The sequence below is a fragment of the Salmo trutta genome, chromosome 3 (assembly GCF_901001165.1).
Source record: "Salmo trutta chromosome 3, fSalTru1.1, whole genome shotgun sequence".
Lineage (NCBI taxonomy): Eukaryota > Metazoa > Chordata > Actinopteri > Salmoniformes > Salmonidae > Salmo > Salmo trutta.
In genome coordinates this window covers 6,828,384-6,847,461 of record NC_042959.1, presented here as the reverse complement: position 1 = coordinate 6,847,461, position 19,078 = coordinate 6,828,384, and positions in this window count along the sequence as shown.

The following is a 19,078-nucleotide window of genomic DNA, read 5'->3' as shown; positions in this document are numbered from 1 at the left end:
GAGAGTAAATATGCAACAGTTGGCATACAGACATGGTTGGATTGGCTGAAATATGATTGATTTTCTGCACTGCTCACATCCTTAGATTCAATTCAAATCAAAATCAAATCACATTTTATTAGTCACATGCGCCGAAAACAACAGGTGTAGACCTTACAGTGAAATGCTGACTCACGAGCCCCTAACCAACAATGCAGTTTAAAAAAAATACAAACATTAATACACAAATAATAATAATAATAAGAAAAAATATGAATAAGAAAATAAATAAAATTAACAAGTCATTAAAGAGCAGCAGTAAAATAACAATAGTGAGACTATATACAGGGGGTACCGGTACAGAGTCAATGTGGAGGCTATATACAGGGGGTACCGGTACAGAGTCAATGTGGAGGCTATATACAGGGGGTACCGGTACAGAGTCAATGTGGAGGCTATATAAAGGGAGTACCGGTACAGAGTCAATGTGGAGGCTATATACAGGGGGTACCGGTACAGAGTCAATGTGGAGGCTATATACAGGTGGTACCGGTACAGAGTCAATGTGGAGGCTATATACAGGGGGTACCGGTACAGAGTCAATGTGGAGGCTATATACAGGGGTACCGGTACAGAGTCAATGTGGAGGCTATATACAGGGGGTACCGGTACAGAGTCAATGTGGAGGCTATATACAGGGGGTACCGGTACAGAGTCAATGTGGAGGCTATATACAGGGGGTACCGGTACAGAGTCAATGTGGAGGCTATATACAGGGGGTACCGGTACAGAGTCAATGTGGAGGCTATATACAGGGGGTACCGGTACAGAGTCAATGTGGAGGCTATATACAGGGGGTACCGGTACAGAGTCAAGGTGGAGGCTATATACAGGGGGTACCGGTACAGAGTCAATGTGGAGGCTATATACAGGGGGTACCGGTACAGAGTCAATGTGGAGGCTATATACAGGGGGTACCGGTACAGAGTCAATGTGGAGGCTATATACAGGGGGTACCGGTACAGAGACAATGTGGAGGCTATATACAGGGGGTACCGGTACAGAGTCAATGTGGAGGCTATATACAGGGGGTACCGGTACAGAGTCAATGTGGAGGCTATATACAGGGGGTACCGGTATAGAGTCAATGTGGAGGCTATATAGAGGGTTTACCGGTACAGAGTCAATGTGGAGGCTATATACAGGGGGTACCGGTACAGAGTCAATGTGGAGGCTATATACAGGGGGTACCGGTACAGAGTCAATGTGGAGGCTATATACAGGGGGTACCGGTACAGAGTCAATGTGGAGGCTATATACAGGGGGGTACCGGTACAGAGACAATGTGGAGGCTATATACAGGGGGTACCGGTACAGAGTCAATGTGGAGACTATATACAGGGGGTACCGGTACAGAGTCAATGTGGAGGCTATATACAGGTGGTACCGGTATAGAGTCAATGTGCGGGGGCACTGGTTAGTTGAGGTAATTGAGGTAACATGTACATGTAGGTAGAGTTATTAAAGTGACTATGCAGAGATGATAACAACAGAGAGTAGCAGCGGTGTAAGGGGGGGGGGGCAATGCCGTGTTTTAGGCTCCACTAGCCTACAGATGTCAAATTGAAGGAAATAATGAAAATACATTGTTGATGTCTAAACTCTGACTTTACACAGACAACAATGGAACGCAATGGAGCCGGATATTAAAGCCACAATCTATAATTAGTTTACTAGCCAAACAGCAGCCTTGCCTCTTTAAATTCCGTTTTATATTATGATTGAAGGTGCACAAAATAAAGCGAATGAATACTTAGTAATACTTTTTAGACAACATAAATTCAGTATCAGCTGCTGCTGATGGATACTGTGAGGCCTGTCTTTTTAAACAAATACCAAGAATCAAACAGTATTTATTATGGAGCTGCAGAAATGATCGACATCAGAACCGCTCGGGCTTGTTTTGACGAGCTCACAGCAGTGATTTTCATTGCATTCCAAAGTGAAATGTCTCCTCTGGCCAGGAGGGCTGATAGTGCTGCTGATAACATGGAGCAGATAGACTTATCACACATCTATGGTTTGTTGAGACTTCTCCTCTTCTAAAATCAGGGCTCCATCTATAAAAATGGCAGCTCTCTCACCTGCAGACATGACACAGAGCCGGATACAGACACAGATACAGAGACATTTAGAGACACGGAGACATTTAGAGACAGTAACATTTAGAGACACAGAGACATTTAAAGACACAGAGACATTCAGAGACAAGGAGACATTTCAAGACACAGAGACATTTCGAGACATTTCAAGACAGAGAAATTTTTAGACATTTAGAGACAGAAACAGAGACAGAGACATTTAGAGACAGAAACATTTAGAGAAAGAGAAATGTAGAGACAGAGACATTTAGAGACATTTAGAGATTCAGAGACATTTAGCGACACCGAGACAGAGACATTTAGAGACATAGAGACATTTAGAGATACAGACACATTTAGTGACATGGAGACATTTAGAGACCAGACACATTTAGAGATACAGAGACATTTAGAAACAGAGACATTTAGAGACACAGAGACATTTGGAGACAGAGATATTTAGCGGAATAAAGACTGACACATTTAGACACAGTGAATTTTAGAGACAGAGCAATTTAGAAACACAGAGACTTTTAGAGACACAGAGACATTTAGAGACAAAGACATTTGGAGACACAGAGACATTTAGAAACAGAGACATTTAGAGACACAGAGACATTTAGAGACACAGAGACAGAGACATTTGAGACACAGACACAGAGACATTTAGAGACACAGAGACAGAGACATTTAGAGACACAGAGACAGAGACATTTAGAGACACAGACACAAAGACATTTAGAGACACAGACACAGAGACATTAAGAGACACAGAGACATTTAAAGACAAAGACATTTAGAGACACAGAGACATTTGGAGACAGAGACATTTAGAGACATGGAGACATTTAGAGTCACAGAGACATTTAGTGGCATAGAGACAGAGACATTTAGAGACAGAACAATTTGGAGACACAGAGACATTTAGAGACACAGAGACGTTTGTAGACATAGCAACATTAAGAGAAATAGAGACATTTAGAAACATAGAGACAGACCCATTTAGAGACATAGAGACATTTAGAGACAGAGACATTTGTAGACATAGCAACATTAAGAGACACAGAGACATTTAGAAACATAGAGACAGAGACATTTAGACACAGACATTTAGAGACAGCAACATTTAGAGACACAGAAACATTTGGAGACATAGGGACATTTAGAGACAGAGACATTTGTAGACATAGCAACATTAAGAGACATTGAGACATTTAGAAACATAGAGACAGACCCATTTAGAGACATAGAGACATTTAGAGACACAGACATTTAGAGACACAGATACATTTAGAAACATAGAGACAGAGACATTTAGACACATAGACATTTAGAGACAGCGACATTTAGAGACAGAGACATTTACAGACATAGAGACATTTAGAGACACAAAGACAGTTGGAGACAGAGACATTTAGAGATAGAGACATTTAGAGACATATAGACATTTAGAGACAATGCGACATTTAAAGACAAAGGGACATTTAGAGACACAGAGATATTTAGAGACATGGAGACATTTAGAGGCACAGAGACATTTGGAGACATAGAGACATTTAGAGACACAGACATTTAGAGACACAGACATTTGGAGATAAAGAGACATTTGGCTCAGTTGGTAGAGCATGGTGTTTGCAACGCCAGGGTTGTGGGTTCAATTCCCACAGGGGACCAGTACGGGAAAAAAATGTATGAAATGTATGCATTCACTACTGTAAGTTGCTCTGGATAAGAGCATCTGCTAAATGACTAAAATGTAAATGTAATGTAAAATTTAGAGACATTTACAGACATAGAGACATTTAGAGACACAAAGACATTTATAGACAGAGAAATTTAGAGATACAGAGACATTTAGAGACAAAACGACATTTAAAGACAAAGAGACATTTAGAGGCACAGAAACATTTAGAGACGTGGTGATATTTCGAGACACAAACATTTGGAAACATAGAGACGTTTGGAGACATAGAGACATTTAGAAACATAGAGACATTTAGAGACACAGAGACATTTAGAGACACAGAGACATTTAGAAACATAGAGACAGAGACATTTAGACACATAGACATTTAGAGACAGCGACATTTAGAGACACAGAACCATTTGGAGACATAGAGACATTTGGAGACATAGAGACATTTGGAGACATAGAGACATTTAGTGGCACAGAGACATTTAGTGACAGAGACATTTAGAGACACAAAGACATTTGGAGACATAGAGACATTTAGAGACACAATGACATTTGGAGACAGAGACATTTAGAGACATAGAGACATTTAGAGACAGAAACATTTAGAAATACAGAGACATTTAGAGACGTGGTGATATTTGGAGACACAGACATTTAGAGACACAGAGACACTGACACAGAGACTTTTAGATATACAGAGACATTTTGAAACATAGAGACAGAGACATTTATAGACATAGAGACATTTAGGGACATTAAGAGACACAGATACATTTAGAGACACAGATACATTTGGAGACACAGAGACATTTGGAGACACAGAGACATTTAGAAACATATAGACATTTAGAGACATAGAGACATTTAGAGTAACGTAGACATTTAGAGATAGAGACATTTAGAGACACAGAGACAGAGACATTTAGAGACATATAGACATTTAGAGACAAAGCAACATTTAAAGACAAAGAGACATTTAGAGAAACAGAAACATTTAGAGACGTGGTGATATTTAGAGACACAGAGACATTTAGAGACATGGAGACATTTAGAGACACAGACATTTAGAGACACAGAGACACAGAGACACTGACACCGAGACTTTTAGAGACACAGGGACATTTTGAAACAGAGACAGAGACATTTATAGACATAGAGACATATGGAGACAAAGAGACATTTAGAGACACAGAGACATTTAAAGACACAGAGACATTTAGAGACACAGAGACATTTAAAGACACAGAGACATTTAGAGACAGAGACATTTTGAGACATATAGACATTTAGAGACAGACATTTAGAGACATAGATACAGAGACATTTAAAGACACAGAGACATTTAGAGACACAGAGACATTTAGAGACAGAGACATTTAGAGACAGAGAAATTTATACACAGAGAAATTTAGAAACACAGAGACTTTTAGAGATAGAGAGACATTTAGAGATACAGAGACATTTAGAGATACAGAGACATTTAGAGAGACAGAGACATTTAGAGAGACAGAGACATTTAGAGACATATAGACATTTAGAGACAAAGCAACATTTAAAGACAAAGAGACATTTAGAGACACAGAAACATTTAGAGACAGAGGTATTTAGAGACAGAGACAGGGACATTTGGAGGCACAGAGACCGAGACATTTAAAGACACAAAGACATTTAGAGACACAGAGACATTTGGAGATATAGAGACATTTAGAGACACAGAGACATTTAGTTACATGGAGACATTTTGAGACAGAGACATTTAGTTACATGGAGACATTTTGAGACAGAGACATTTGGAGATACAGAGACATTTAGAGACAGAGACATTTAGCGGCATAGAGACAGTGACATTTAGAGACACAGCGAAATTTAGAGACAGCAATTTAGAGACACAGAGACATTCAGAGACACAGAGACATTTTGAAACATAGAGACAGAGATGTTTACAGACACAGAGACATTTATAGACCCCGAGACACAGAGACATTAAGAGACAGAGACATTTAGAGACACAGAGACATTAAGAGACAGAGACATTTAGAGACACAGAGACATTTACAGACAGAGACGCAGACTGCTCTACTGCTCAAACAGAAGACTGTAACAGACTCAGCCTCTATCCAAGCCTCATAGAAAAACACACCTTCAGACACAAGACAACTACAGACAGATTATCCTCTCATGCTCATGCAGACACTAACATAACAGACACATAAACCCTATCAGACCTTCAAATAAAATAATACTACCCTCTAGGATGAACCCAAAATGGACGATGTGTTTATTTGAGAGAGTTGAAGCCACATGTTCTGTGACTGAAAGACATTGGAGTCATCCTAAAATGGAATTAAGAACACTGTACCCTTTAATTTTGTTAACAATAAACAGACAGGTTTATGCTCAAATTTACTAAGCCATTTTTAAGATTTAGTGAAAGTTTCAGTAAAGTAACATTTCTGTGGAAACTCAAATAATGACCAATGTGCTTAACTCTTCTTTACGGCCTGAACATCCCTGTTTCATCTCCTCTGTCCAGCTAGGCAGGACGTGAGCCAAAGTGCCTGGCCAGACCAGAACACCCCTGTTTCATCTCCTCTGTCCAGCTAGGCAGGATGTGAGCCAAAGTGCCTGGCCAGACCAGAACACCAAGCACAGGCTGTGATTCAGTACTCCCATACACCACGTCATCAGAGTTTTAAACAGTGGGCTACGTCTGCAGACATTTCACTACTCAGCGGGACTAGTCGGCTGCCATGCAGGCAGCTATTCTTCAGTTATAGCCTGTTGAAAGGTCTCTTCACCTGTTGGACTGTCGTAAAAGATACTGTCCTATTTAAAGAATGGATAACGTCTACTATTAGCTATATTAATGTAGCTAGTAGATCTGTCAGACAGTTCATAGGGCTTCACTGTTCTGCACTGTCCTTCACTGTTCTTCACTGTCCTTCACTGTTCTTCACTGTCCTTCACTGTCCTTCACTGTCCTTCACTGTACTTCACTGTCCTTGATAGTAATTTTAAGTAATGTATTCGTCCTAGCTATTATCCCAAAGTCAGTTAATGGGAGAATGAAAGAACTGGCAAAATAAGTCTTCTTCTCTGCATCCTGCCAAAATAGGTCTTCTTCTCTGCATCCTGCCAAAATAGGTCTTCTTCTCTGCATACTGCCAAAATAGGTCTTCTTCTCTGCATACTGCCAAAATAGGTCTTCTTCTCTGCATCCTGACAAAATAGGTCTTCTTCTCTGCATACTGCCAAAATAGATCTTCTTCTCTGCATACTGCCAAAATAGGTCTTCTTCTCTGCATCCTGCCAAAAGAGGTACTTTTATTTCAAGATAATCAAATACACTTACTCTCTCAATATTAACAATTTGACATCTGTAGGCTAGTGAAGCCTAAAAGACATCATGGATGGGCCTAAAAACTGCTCCACAACATGGCATTACCATCAGCGTCACCTGGTGTCCTCTGTGTGTCTCTGTGTAATTACAGAGTACAACTAACTGCCAATCAGTATAAATCTCCAGGGTTACCATGTGGTCAGACAGACAGTTACGATAGCCTGGACTGGATTTGTTTGTGCAAGACATCACACACAGACATGGGACCAGGTTGGTGCCACAGAGCAAGAACAAAGAACATATGAGGGGTGGGGGAAAACATTCTGCATAACAACATTCATGCATTTGATTTGTTTTGATATATTAGGATCCCCATTAGCCGATGCAAATGGTGACAGCTAGTCTTAATGGGGTCTGACACATAACTAAAAAATACATTACAGACAAAATACTTTACAGCTGACACATATTTAAAACATTAACATATAGTGTGTGTGTGTGTGTGTGTGTGTGTGTGTGTGTGTGTGTGTGTGTGTGTGTGTGTGTGTGTGTGTGTGTGTGTGTGTGTGTGTGTGTGTGAGGTCTTCAACAAGCTTTAACTTCCTGAATGATGTCTTGAGATGTTGCTTCAATATATCCACATAATTTTCCATCCTCATGATGCCATCTATTTTGTGAAATGCACCAGTCCATCCTGCAGCAAAGCACCCCCACAACATGATGCTGCCACCCCCGTGCTTCACGGTTTCGGATGGTGTTCTTCGGCTTGCAAACCTCCCCCCTTTTCCTCCAAACATAACGATGGTCATTATAGCCAAACAGTTCTATTTTTGTTTCATCAGACCAGAGGACATTTCTCCAAAAAGTATGATCTTTGTCCCCATGTGCAGTTGCAAACCGTAGTCTGGCTTTTTTTATGGCTGTTTTGGAACAGTGGCTCCTTCCTTGCTGAGCGGCCTTTCAAGTTATGCCGATATAGGACTCGTTTTAATGTGGATATAGATACTTTTGTACTTGTTTCCTCCAGCATCTTCACAAGGTCTTTTGCTGTTGTTCTGGGATTGATTTGCACTTTTCGCACCAAAGTACGTGTCACGACTTCTGCCGAAGTCGGTCCCTCTCCTTGTTCGGGCGGCGTTCGGCGGTCGACGTCACCGGTCTTCTAGCCATCGCCGATCCACTTTTCATTTCCATTTGTTTTGTCTTTGTTTTCTACACAACTGGTTTCTATTCCCCAATTACATGTTCATTATTGAACCCTCTGTTTCCCACATGTTAGTGTGCGTGTTTATTGATTGTTCATGTCGGTACTTGTCGGCTGGTTATGTTTGCCGGGTTATGTATTTACGCCCGTTATTTTCGAGTGACCGGTATTTCTCCGCACTTTGAGTATTGTCTGTATACTGGTGCTGTCGTGGAATTAAATACCTTGTACACTCATTTCTGCTCTCCTGCTCCTGATTCACTGCACCAGTTACCCACCACCTGACAGTATGTTCATCTCCAGGAGACAGAACGCGTCTCCTTCCAGAGCGGTATGACGGCTGCATGGTCCAATGGTGTTTATACTTGCGTACTGTTGTTTGTACAGATGAACGTAGTACCTTCAGGCGTTTGGAAATTGCTCCCAAGGATGAACCAGACTTGTGGAGGTCTACAATTTTTTTTCTGAGGTCTTGGCTGATTTCCTTTGATTTTCCATGATGTCAAGCAAAGAGGCACTGAGTTTGAAGGTGGGCCTTGAAATACATCCACAGGTACACCTCCAATTGACTCAAATGATGTCAATTAGCCTAGCAGAAGCTTCTAAAGCCATGACATCATTTTCTGGAATTTTCCAATCTGTTTAAAGGCACAGTCAAATTAGTGTATGTAAACTTCTGACCCACTGGAATTGTGATACAGATAATTATAAGTGAAATAATCTTTCTATAAACAATTGTTGGAACAATTACTTGTGTCATGCACAAAGTAGATGTCCTAACCAACTTGCCAAAACTATAGTTTGTTAACAAGAAATTTGTGGAGTGGTTGAAAAACGAGTTTCTATGACTCCAACCTAAGTGTATGTAAACTTCCGACTTCAACTGTATATATATATATATATATATATATATATATATATATATATATATATATATTTTTTTATTTTTTTTTATTTTTTTGGGGGGGGGGGTAGATCAGCTTTAATATTGCTGTCACGTCCTGACCAGTATAAGGGGCTATTGGTTATTGTAGTTTGGTCAGGACGTGGCAGGGGGTATTTGTTTTATGTGGTTCGGGGTTTTATGGGCTATGTATTTATGTAAGAGGGGTGTTTGATTTATGTGTTCCGGGGTTTTTGGGATATGTTCTTGTTTTGTATTTCTATGGTTTTCTATGTTGTGTATTTCTTTGTGTTGGCCTGGTATGGCTCTCAATCAGGAACAGCTGTACATCGTTGTTGCTGATTGAGAGTCATACTTAGGGAGCCTTGTTTCACCTGTCCCTTTGTGGGAAGTTGTGATTGCATAGCTGTGTTTAGCCTGTAATCCTGTTCGTTCGTACGTTTTTCTTGTTTTGTTCTCTTAAGTGTTCTAAATAAATATATAATAAGCACTCAACCCGCTGCGCTTTGGTCCACTTACTACGACGACCGTTACAATTGCAGATAGATTGTAGCTTCCATCAATGTAATTGTCTGCATCACTTCCAATCCCCCATATTGTCACACCCTGATCGGTTTCACCTGTTTTTGTACTTGTCTCCACCTCCCTCCAGGTGTCGACTATCTTCCCCATTATCCCCTGTGTATTTATACCTGTGTTCTCTGTTTGTCTGTTGCCAGTTTGTCTTGTCAGGTCTTACCAGCGTGCTTTCCTGCTTTCTCAAGTTTCTGTTTCCTAGTTTCCCCGGTTCTGACCATTCTGCCTGCCATGACCCCGAGCCTGCCTGCCGTTCTGTACCTGCCTGACTCTGACCAGATTACGAACCTCTGCCTGCCCTTGACCTGTCTTTTGCCTGCCCCCTGTTTGGGTCAATAAACATCTGTGATTCTAGCTGTCTGCATCTGGGTCTTATCCTGAGTTCTGATAGTATGAACTGGCCATGAGTGACCCAGCAGACTCAGACCAGCCCCACAATGTTGTCTCCCAGCAAGGAGCCACCATTGGAAGACACGAGGAGTTACCGCAATGCCTTATGGAGGGACTCCATACCCTGGCGGAATGCCATGACCAGGCGTTCGATACATTGCTGGAGCAATTCCATGGATTCCCTATAAGGCGGCAAGCCACACCGGTAATTCCCCAGACTCTCAGCAACCCGCCACCAGCGGCGCTTCTTCGCAGCCTAGCCCAGTGTCCCGAGAACCCCACTTACCTTCTCCGGAGCATTACACTGGAGATTCTGGATCCTGCTGGGCCTTTCTCTTCCAGTGCTCCCTACAGTCCGCTGTCTGCGTCAGTTTGGAGGAGCTCGTGGAAAGTACGGAAGGTGTTTGAGTCTCCATTTTCCGGGAGAGAGGCTGCTCATAAACTGCTCCAGCTACGTCAAGATGCCCGTAGTGTGGCAGACTACGCAGTGGAATTACACACGTTGGCGGAGTGCCTGGAACCCGGAAGCATTGTTTGATATGTTCCTTCACGGATTATCAGAGGTGATCAAAGATGAGCTCGCAGCCCGGGAGTTGCCCATGGACCTTAACTCCCTCATAGCCTTGACCATCCGGATCGATGGGCGGCTATGAGAACATATGAGGGAGAGGGAATCTGTCCCCTGTTGTCTTCGCTTGCCCTCGATTCCCACCTCGACAACAACCCCCGAAGGCATTTCCGAGAGACTCCGACGTCACCCGAGTGCTCACAGGAATCGCTGAGGGTGGTCGACTCGCCTCCTCCAGAGCCCCAGCTTGTGGGAAGGGCTCGGTTGTCTCAGAATGAACGTTTACGCAGACTGAACTCCAGGAGCTGTCTGTATTGTGGCACTACAGGACATTATATTTCCACGTGTTCATTGAAAAGACCAGGCTCATCAGTAGGCATGAGTACTCTGGTGACCCGTACGGGGATTTTCCAATCTCCCATTACTCGCACCTCTCTCCAAGTCACCCTAATATGGGGTGACCAGGCCAAATCACTCTGGGTGCTCATTGACTCTGGGGCCGACGAAAGCTTTATCGATGCTAACTTGGTGTCGGAGCTTGGTATTACCACTCAGCCCCTCTCCATTCCCATGGACATCAGAGCGCTGGATGGGCGCTCTATTGGCCGAGTCACCCGCAATACGATTCATATCAACCTACGAGTATCAGGGAATCAGAGTGTGCAGTTCCTGCTCATCGAATCTCCCCATGTACCCATGGTTTTGGGATATTCATGACTCCAGAAGCACAATCCCCTGATCAACTGGGCTATTGGTGCTATTGTGGGTTGTATCCCGTTCTGCCATGCTCATTGTCTCAAGTCAGCCCAGCCTGCTTTGGGATGTCAACCTGCAGGCTTGAGAGAGGCCTCGGACCTCTCCGCATTCAGGGAGGTCTTCAACAAGGCCTGTGCTACTTCTCTCCCTCCGTATCGACCCTATGACTGCGCCATTGACCTTCTCCCGGGCACTACACCCCCTCGGGCAACTTTACTCCCTGTTGGGGCCGGAGACCAAGGCTATGGAGGAGTACATTGAGAACTCACTTGTTGCAGGGAGTATTTGCCCATCGGCCTCCCCCGCCAGTGCCTGTGTATCGACTACAGTGGGCCTTAATGACATCACGGTAAAAAACGTTATTCTCTACCACTCATCTCCTCGGCTTTCTAACCTCTTCAGGGAGCGACCATCTTCTCCAAGTTGGATCTTCAGAACGCCTACCATCTGGTTCAGAGGACATGAGTGGAAGACTGCCTTTAACATGGCTAGTGGGCACTGTGAGTACTTAGTTATGCCATTTGGGCTGACCAACACTCCCGTTGTGTTCCAGGCCCTGGTCAACGATGCGCTCTAGGACATGCTGAACCGGTTTGTGTTTGTGTACCTCGACAACATCCTGGTCTTTTCCCGGTCAGCTCAAGAACACGTCCTCCAAGTCCTTCAGCACCTCCGGGAGTACCAGCTTTTTGTTAAAGCTGAGAAGTGTGAGTTCTATCGCTCCACTATCTCTTTCTTTGGATACGTCATAGCAGCCGGACATATACAAATTGATCCAGACAAGGTGAGAGCGGTGGTGGAAGGTCCTCATCCAACATCCAGAGTGCAGCTGCAACGTTTCCTAGGGTTTGCTAACTTCTACCGCCGCTTCATCCGGGGTTACAGCATCCTGGCTTCCCCCCTTTCAGCACTCACCTCTCCCAAGTTTCCCTTCACATGGTCGCCAGCAGCTGACCAGGCGTTCTCGGACCTCAAATGTCGATTCACTACAGCCCCCATCTTAGTCCATCCGGACCCGTCCCATCAGTTTGTGGTGGAGGTCGACGCCTCGGATGTCAGAGTGGGGGCCGTCCTTTCCCAGTGTTCTGCCCAGGACCAAAAGCTGGACCCCAGACGCAAATATGATGTGGGAAATCGAGAACTCCTCGCCATCAAATTGGCGTTGGAGGAGTCGAGGCACTGGTTGGAAGGGGCGGAACACCCATTCTTAGTGTGGACTGACCATAAGAACCTGGAATATCTCCGCACTGCCAAGTGCCTCAACTCTAGGCAGGCTCGTTGGGCCCTGTTATTTACCCGATTCAATTTCACTCTCTCCTACCGCCAGGTCCAAGAACTTGAAGCCGGACATACTCTCACAGTTGTGTTGCCACGCTGCTACTTCGTCTGACCCCAAGACCATCCTCCCCACCTCCTGTCTGGCAGCTGCAGTCGTCTGGGGTATAGAGAGCCTGGTCCGTAAGGCGCAGCGTTCCCAGCCGGAGGGGTTCGATGGAGCATTTGGTGGCCTTCAATGGTGCCGGATGTTTCCGCATTTGTCGCTGCCTGCGCGGTGTGTGCACAAAAAAAGATTCCGGCTGGCTTTCTCCAACCACTCTCTGTTCCTCACCGCCCCTGGTCCCATATATACCTGGACTTTGCTACTGGGCTTCCCCCGTCAGACGGCAACACTACTATAATGACGGTGGTGGATAGGTTTTCTAAAGCCGCCCATTTTATTCCACTTCCCAAGTTACCCTCAGCCAAGGAGACAGCTCAGCTCATGATGCAGCACGTCTTCCGGATCCATGGACTTCCAGTCAACTTGCTCTCTGATAGGGTCCCCAGTTCTCGTCCCGATTCTGGAAGACGTTCTGTCTCTTTATTGGGTTGTCGGCCAGCCTGTCCTCTGGTTTGCCTCGTCTCCGCCAACCCCACCACCTGGAGCAAGCAACTCGTTTGGGAGGAATACGCCCGCAACACCCTTCCCTGCTCGGCCACTGGTCTCTCGCTCTTCGAGTGTTACTTGGGATATCAGCCACCGCTCTTCCCTGAGCTAGAGGAAGAAGTCAGCATTCCCTCTGCCCAGATGTTCATCCGCCGCTGTCGCAGTACCTGAAAGAGAGCTCGGGCCACTCTTTTGAAGACCACATCCCAGGCTCTCCACCTGGGACCTGCCCCTCCGGGTGGAGTCCCGTAAACTTTCCCCTGTTTCATCGGCCCATTCCCCATCTCTAAAATCCTTAGCCCCTCTGCTGTTCGCCAACTGTTGCCCCCCACAGTCCATATCCATCCTACGTTTCATGTGTCCAAGATAAAACCTGTGTCTCACTGTCCTTTGTCTTCCTGGTTTCACCTGTCTTTGTGCTTGTCTCCACCCCGTCCAGGTGTAACGTATCTTCTCCATTATCCCCTGTGTATTTATACCTGTGTTCTCTGTTTGTCTGTTGCCAGTTCATCTTGTATTGTCAGGTCTTACCAGTGTGCTTTTCCGTCTTCCTGCTTTCTCAAGTTTCTGTTTCCCCGGTTCTGACCATTCTGCCTGTCATGACCCCGAGCCTGCCTGCTGTTCTGTACCTTATTGACTCTGCCCTGGATTACGGACCGCTGCCTGCCCTTGACCTGTCTTTTGCCTGCCCCATATTTGGGTCAATAAACATCTGTGATTCTAGCTGTCTGCATCTGGGTCTTATCCTGAGTTCTGATATATATATATATATAAATAAATAAATAAATATATATGTATGTATGTATATGTAGAGTACCAGTCAAAAGTTTGGACCCACCTACTCATTCAAGGGTTTTTCTTTATTTTTACATTGTAGAATAATAGTGAAGACATCAAAACTATGAAATAACACATATGGATGGACAGTACCAAAACAAATGATCTAATGATTCTGTCTCTTTGCAGCGAAATCTGCAGAGCTGGGAAGGTTGTATACTTCATATAAATAACATTATATTCATTGTAAGCCTTTTGTATAATAAGCAAAATAAAAAATTATACGTTTTGAATCCGCCGTAATTTTGTGTAACAGTTCATAAACCATGTGTCATGGAATTGGTACATCAAAAATCTCTTCCCAACTATTTTGCGATCTATATGGCACAGCTGTCAATTTTATGGTCCTTAAATGAAACTGGTATACTTTTTATTTATCACAATTTTCTTTAACCAATTATGGCATTTAATGCAGGGCCGACAGACCAGTTACCTACTTTTTCCCCCTTCCACTTTCCTCTTCCATTTTTGCAGTAATGCTGTAATTTTTGCAGTAATGTTGGTTGTAATTTTGGGTAGAGCAGACATTTCCATATGTCTTTGTTAGCTGCATGTGTGACATAACTGCATCAGTCCTATTTATGATATAATTTATGAAGATTATACCTTATTTTTGATTTTTTTTAAATACTGTTTTTTTAATCAATTAGTATATTTGAGTTTAACCACAATATTTGTTGTAATATTTGTTCTGTCTTTTCTGGTGGATTGAATTGAAATTGCAACCAACTTTCTATGGCTTGTTTTAAAAATTGCGATATTTGGGAGATGATTTCCTTTTCAAATAACTGAAAGTGAGAGGTTGTAATCTGAATAAATTTGCTAAAGAACCAGTTTGAATTTAAGTATAACTTTTGTATGACTGAAGCCTTTAGTGAAATGTCTAATGCTTTAATATCATTTCTGCCCTCCGAATTCATATTCATTATATAAATAGGCCAGTTTAATTTTGTCTGACTTGCCGTTCCAAATAAAATTGAATAATTTTTCCTCAAATAATTAAAAAAACTGTTCACTAGGATCATGAGCAAATAGGTAAACTTGGATATGACTAAAGAGTTAATCAGGGTGTGACGTTCGTCGTAGAGTAGAGACCAAGGTGCAGCGTGGTAAGTGCTCATGATTAATATTTATTATAACTCAGAACACTAAATCAAAACAACAAACAAAGGAAACCGAACGTCACGTTCTGCAGGCTTTACTGAGCTGTACAAAAACAAGATCCCACAACTGAAGGAGGGAAAAAGGGCTGCCTAAGTATGATTCCCAATCAGAGACAACGATAGACAGCTGCCTCTGATTAGGAACCATACTCGGCCAAACACAAAGAAATACAAAAACTAGATTGCCCACCCCACCTCACACCCTGACCTAACCAAACTAGAGGAAATAAAACGTCTCTCTAAGGTCAGGGTGTGACACAGGGTGATTTTTCCAAAAATAGACAGGTATTTACCTTTCCATGGTAGCAAGATCTTGTCTATTTTTGCTAACTTTCTATTAAAATGTATTGGAGTAAGATCAGTTATTTATTTTGGAATATGAATACCGATTATATCCACATCACCATCAGCCATTTTATTGTTAAACTACACGATAATGTAAAAGTTGTATTTTTTAGTGATACAATACGTAATATAGTACACTGATCATCATTTGGTTGTAATCCAGAGAGGTTAGAAAATGTGTCTAGATCCTCTATGAGGCTTTGGAGGGATCCAAATTGTGGATTTAAAAGAAAACATGAATCATCAGCGTACAATGACACCTTTGTTTTTAAGCCATGGATTTCTAATCCCTTGATTCTATTGTTGGATCTGATTTTAAAAGCTAACAATGTGATGGCCATAATAAAAAGATATGCCGATAGTGGACAACCTTGTTTAACTCCTCTTGACAGTTTAAAACTTTCTGAGAAGTAGCCATTATTTACTATTTTACACCTCGGGGTACTATACATGATTTTAACCCATTTTATGAAATTCTTCAAAATTGAAATATTCCAGGCATTTATATATAAACTCAAGTCGTACTTTATCAAAAACTTTGAATAGCAGGCCTGGTTTCCCAGATTTTTCATAGTGTTCTATTGTTTACAGTACTTGCAGTATCTCCAATGCATCGTCCATGGAAAAACCTGTCTGATGAGAATGAATAATGTCCGACAATACATTTTTAATTCTATGCACTATACATTTTGCTAGAATTTTTGCATCACAACACTGAAGTGTAAGGGATCTCCAATTTTTTAAATGGACTGCATCTTTATATTTCCCGCTTGGATCCTGTTTCAGTAATAATGAAATCAGACCTTCTTGTTGAGTGTCTGATAATCTACCATTTACATAGGAGTGGTTAAAACATGCTAATAACGGTCCTCTGAGTATATCAAAAAAAGTTTGGTATACCTCAACTGGTATGCCATCCAGCCCTGGAGTTTTCCCCAACTTAAAGGCTTTAATTGCATCAAGAAGTTTCCCCTCTGTAATTTCGCCTCCACATGAGTCTTTCTGTAATTTTGTTAATTTTACATTATTAATAGAAAAAAATCCATACAATTAGCTTCAGTTAGAGGAGACTGGTTAAAGTCCTTTGCTTCCTCTTTCAAAATATAATTTGGTGAATCATGGGTGACTCCGTCATTTGTAAAAAGATTCAGTTATATTTCTATGTTGAAGATTAAAAATTAATTTGGTGCATTTTCCCCCATATTCCATCCAGTTTGCTCTATTTTTTTAATGTAGTACACTTAATCGTTCTTGAATAAGTTCCTCCATTTCTTTTAGTTTTTCCTCTAACTTCTTCCTGCCTGCAGGACTTGCTTTGTGGAGTGTGGTGTCAAAAAAGCAAAGTATCTCTTTATTACGGACAGACCTCTCCCCATCTTTACAACCATTGAATCTATATGTTTTGACCATGACAGTGTACAGTCTAAGGTAACAACAAGGGATTTAGCATAGGGCTGCATCAGCCTGCCATCATTGTGGGTGTTCACAAAAGTCTTGTTATGGATTATTGTACCAGAGAGGGACAAGCAGAGGACAATCAAGAACCTATAATTTACACTTTAACTAAAGAGTAAAACCCAAAACTAACTCACTAGGCTTTCATTTATTCCAGTCCGTGTTTGTGCTGCTGTTGGAGTTGCATCCCGAATGGCAATGTAGTGCACTACTTTTGACCAGGACCCATAGGGTAGTGCGCTACTTTTGACCAGGGCCCATAGGTTGCAGTTTTGACCATTTGTAGCGGTTAGCATAAAGCCAAACATCTATCATATAAATGGAACTCTGTCCCTCCCAGTGCAGTAGTCATTGTTTTAGGACTCAGTGGGGCTTAATAGAGAAAATGAGGCTGAGGTGTTTGATCTTTCCAGCACCATTTAATGTTCAAACCTCCCCTCTCCCCTTTTTAGATTTCCCAGCTTCCCCGTGGTATGCACTCATGCTGAAGAATTTACTTCTATACTTTACTAATTCACTCATGCTGAAGAATTGACTTATATACTTTACTTACTCCCTCATTCTGAAGTATTTACTTACTATACTTTACTAATTCACTCATGCTGAAGGATTTATTTAGTATACTTTCCTAATTCACTCATGCTGAAGGATTTACTTATATACTTTACTAATTCCCTCATGCTGAAGGATTTATTTATATACTTTACGAATTCCCTCATGCTGAAGGATTTACTTAGTATACTTTACTAATTCACTCATGCTGAAGGATTTATTTAGTATACTTTATTAATTCGCATGCAGGTCTGCCAGAAGTGAAATATAAAAACTGTAGAAACTGAAAAATCACATCACTAAGCAGGTTTCCATCCTTTTATGTAAAGTACATGTCGAATAAAAAATGTAATGACAGGCTTGATGGAAACAGAACATTTGTCAGTAAACTTTCCAAATATTGACAAAACAAAATATGCTAGACAAGATGGGATCTTTTTGTGTTGGTAAAAATTATTATGCGAGAAATGTCGGTGGAAACGCTTTTATGCACAAATATTGATATAATAACCATCATACTGAAGTAAATTTGGAGTCACGCGATGACATGTTGTGTGGTCCTCCCACTACGACTCAGGAAAGCATGCAGTTTATTAAGCTACAGATTAAATAAATGATGATGAACTTCACAGGGTAGTGAAAGAGCAAGGTGATGAGCTTGATGCTCTTTTCAATAAATATCGAGGGTCTTATTCTGTTGACATGATCATCAATGCTTGGCTGCCATTTGACAAATAAAAATAATCTTGCTCTTTTGTCCATAATAATCTCATCATGTAGACTAGATAGTATTTTTATACTATACTAGATAGTATTTTCATAGTATACTAGATAGTATTTTCATAGTATGCTATATCGTATTTTTATAGTATACTAGATAGTATTTTTATAGTATACTAAATAGTATTTTTTATAGTATACTAGATAGTATTTTTTATAGTATACTAGATAGTATTTTTTATAGTATACTAGATAGTATTTTTATAGTATACTAGATAGTATTTTTTAAAGTATACTAGATAGTATTTTTATAGTATACTAGATAGTATTTTTTAAAGTATACTAGATTGTCACGACTTCCGCCGAAGTTGGTCCCTCTCCTTGTTCGGGCGGCGTTCGGCGGTCGACGTCACCGACCTTCTAGCCATCGCCGATCCACTTTTCATTTTCCATTGGTTTTGTCTTGTCTTCCATCACACCTGGTTCCAATTCCATCAATTACATGTTGTGTATTTAACCCTCTGT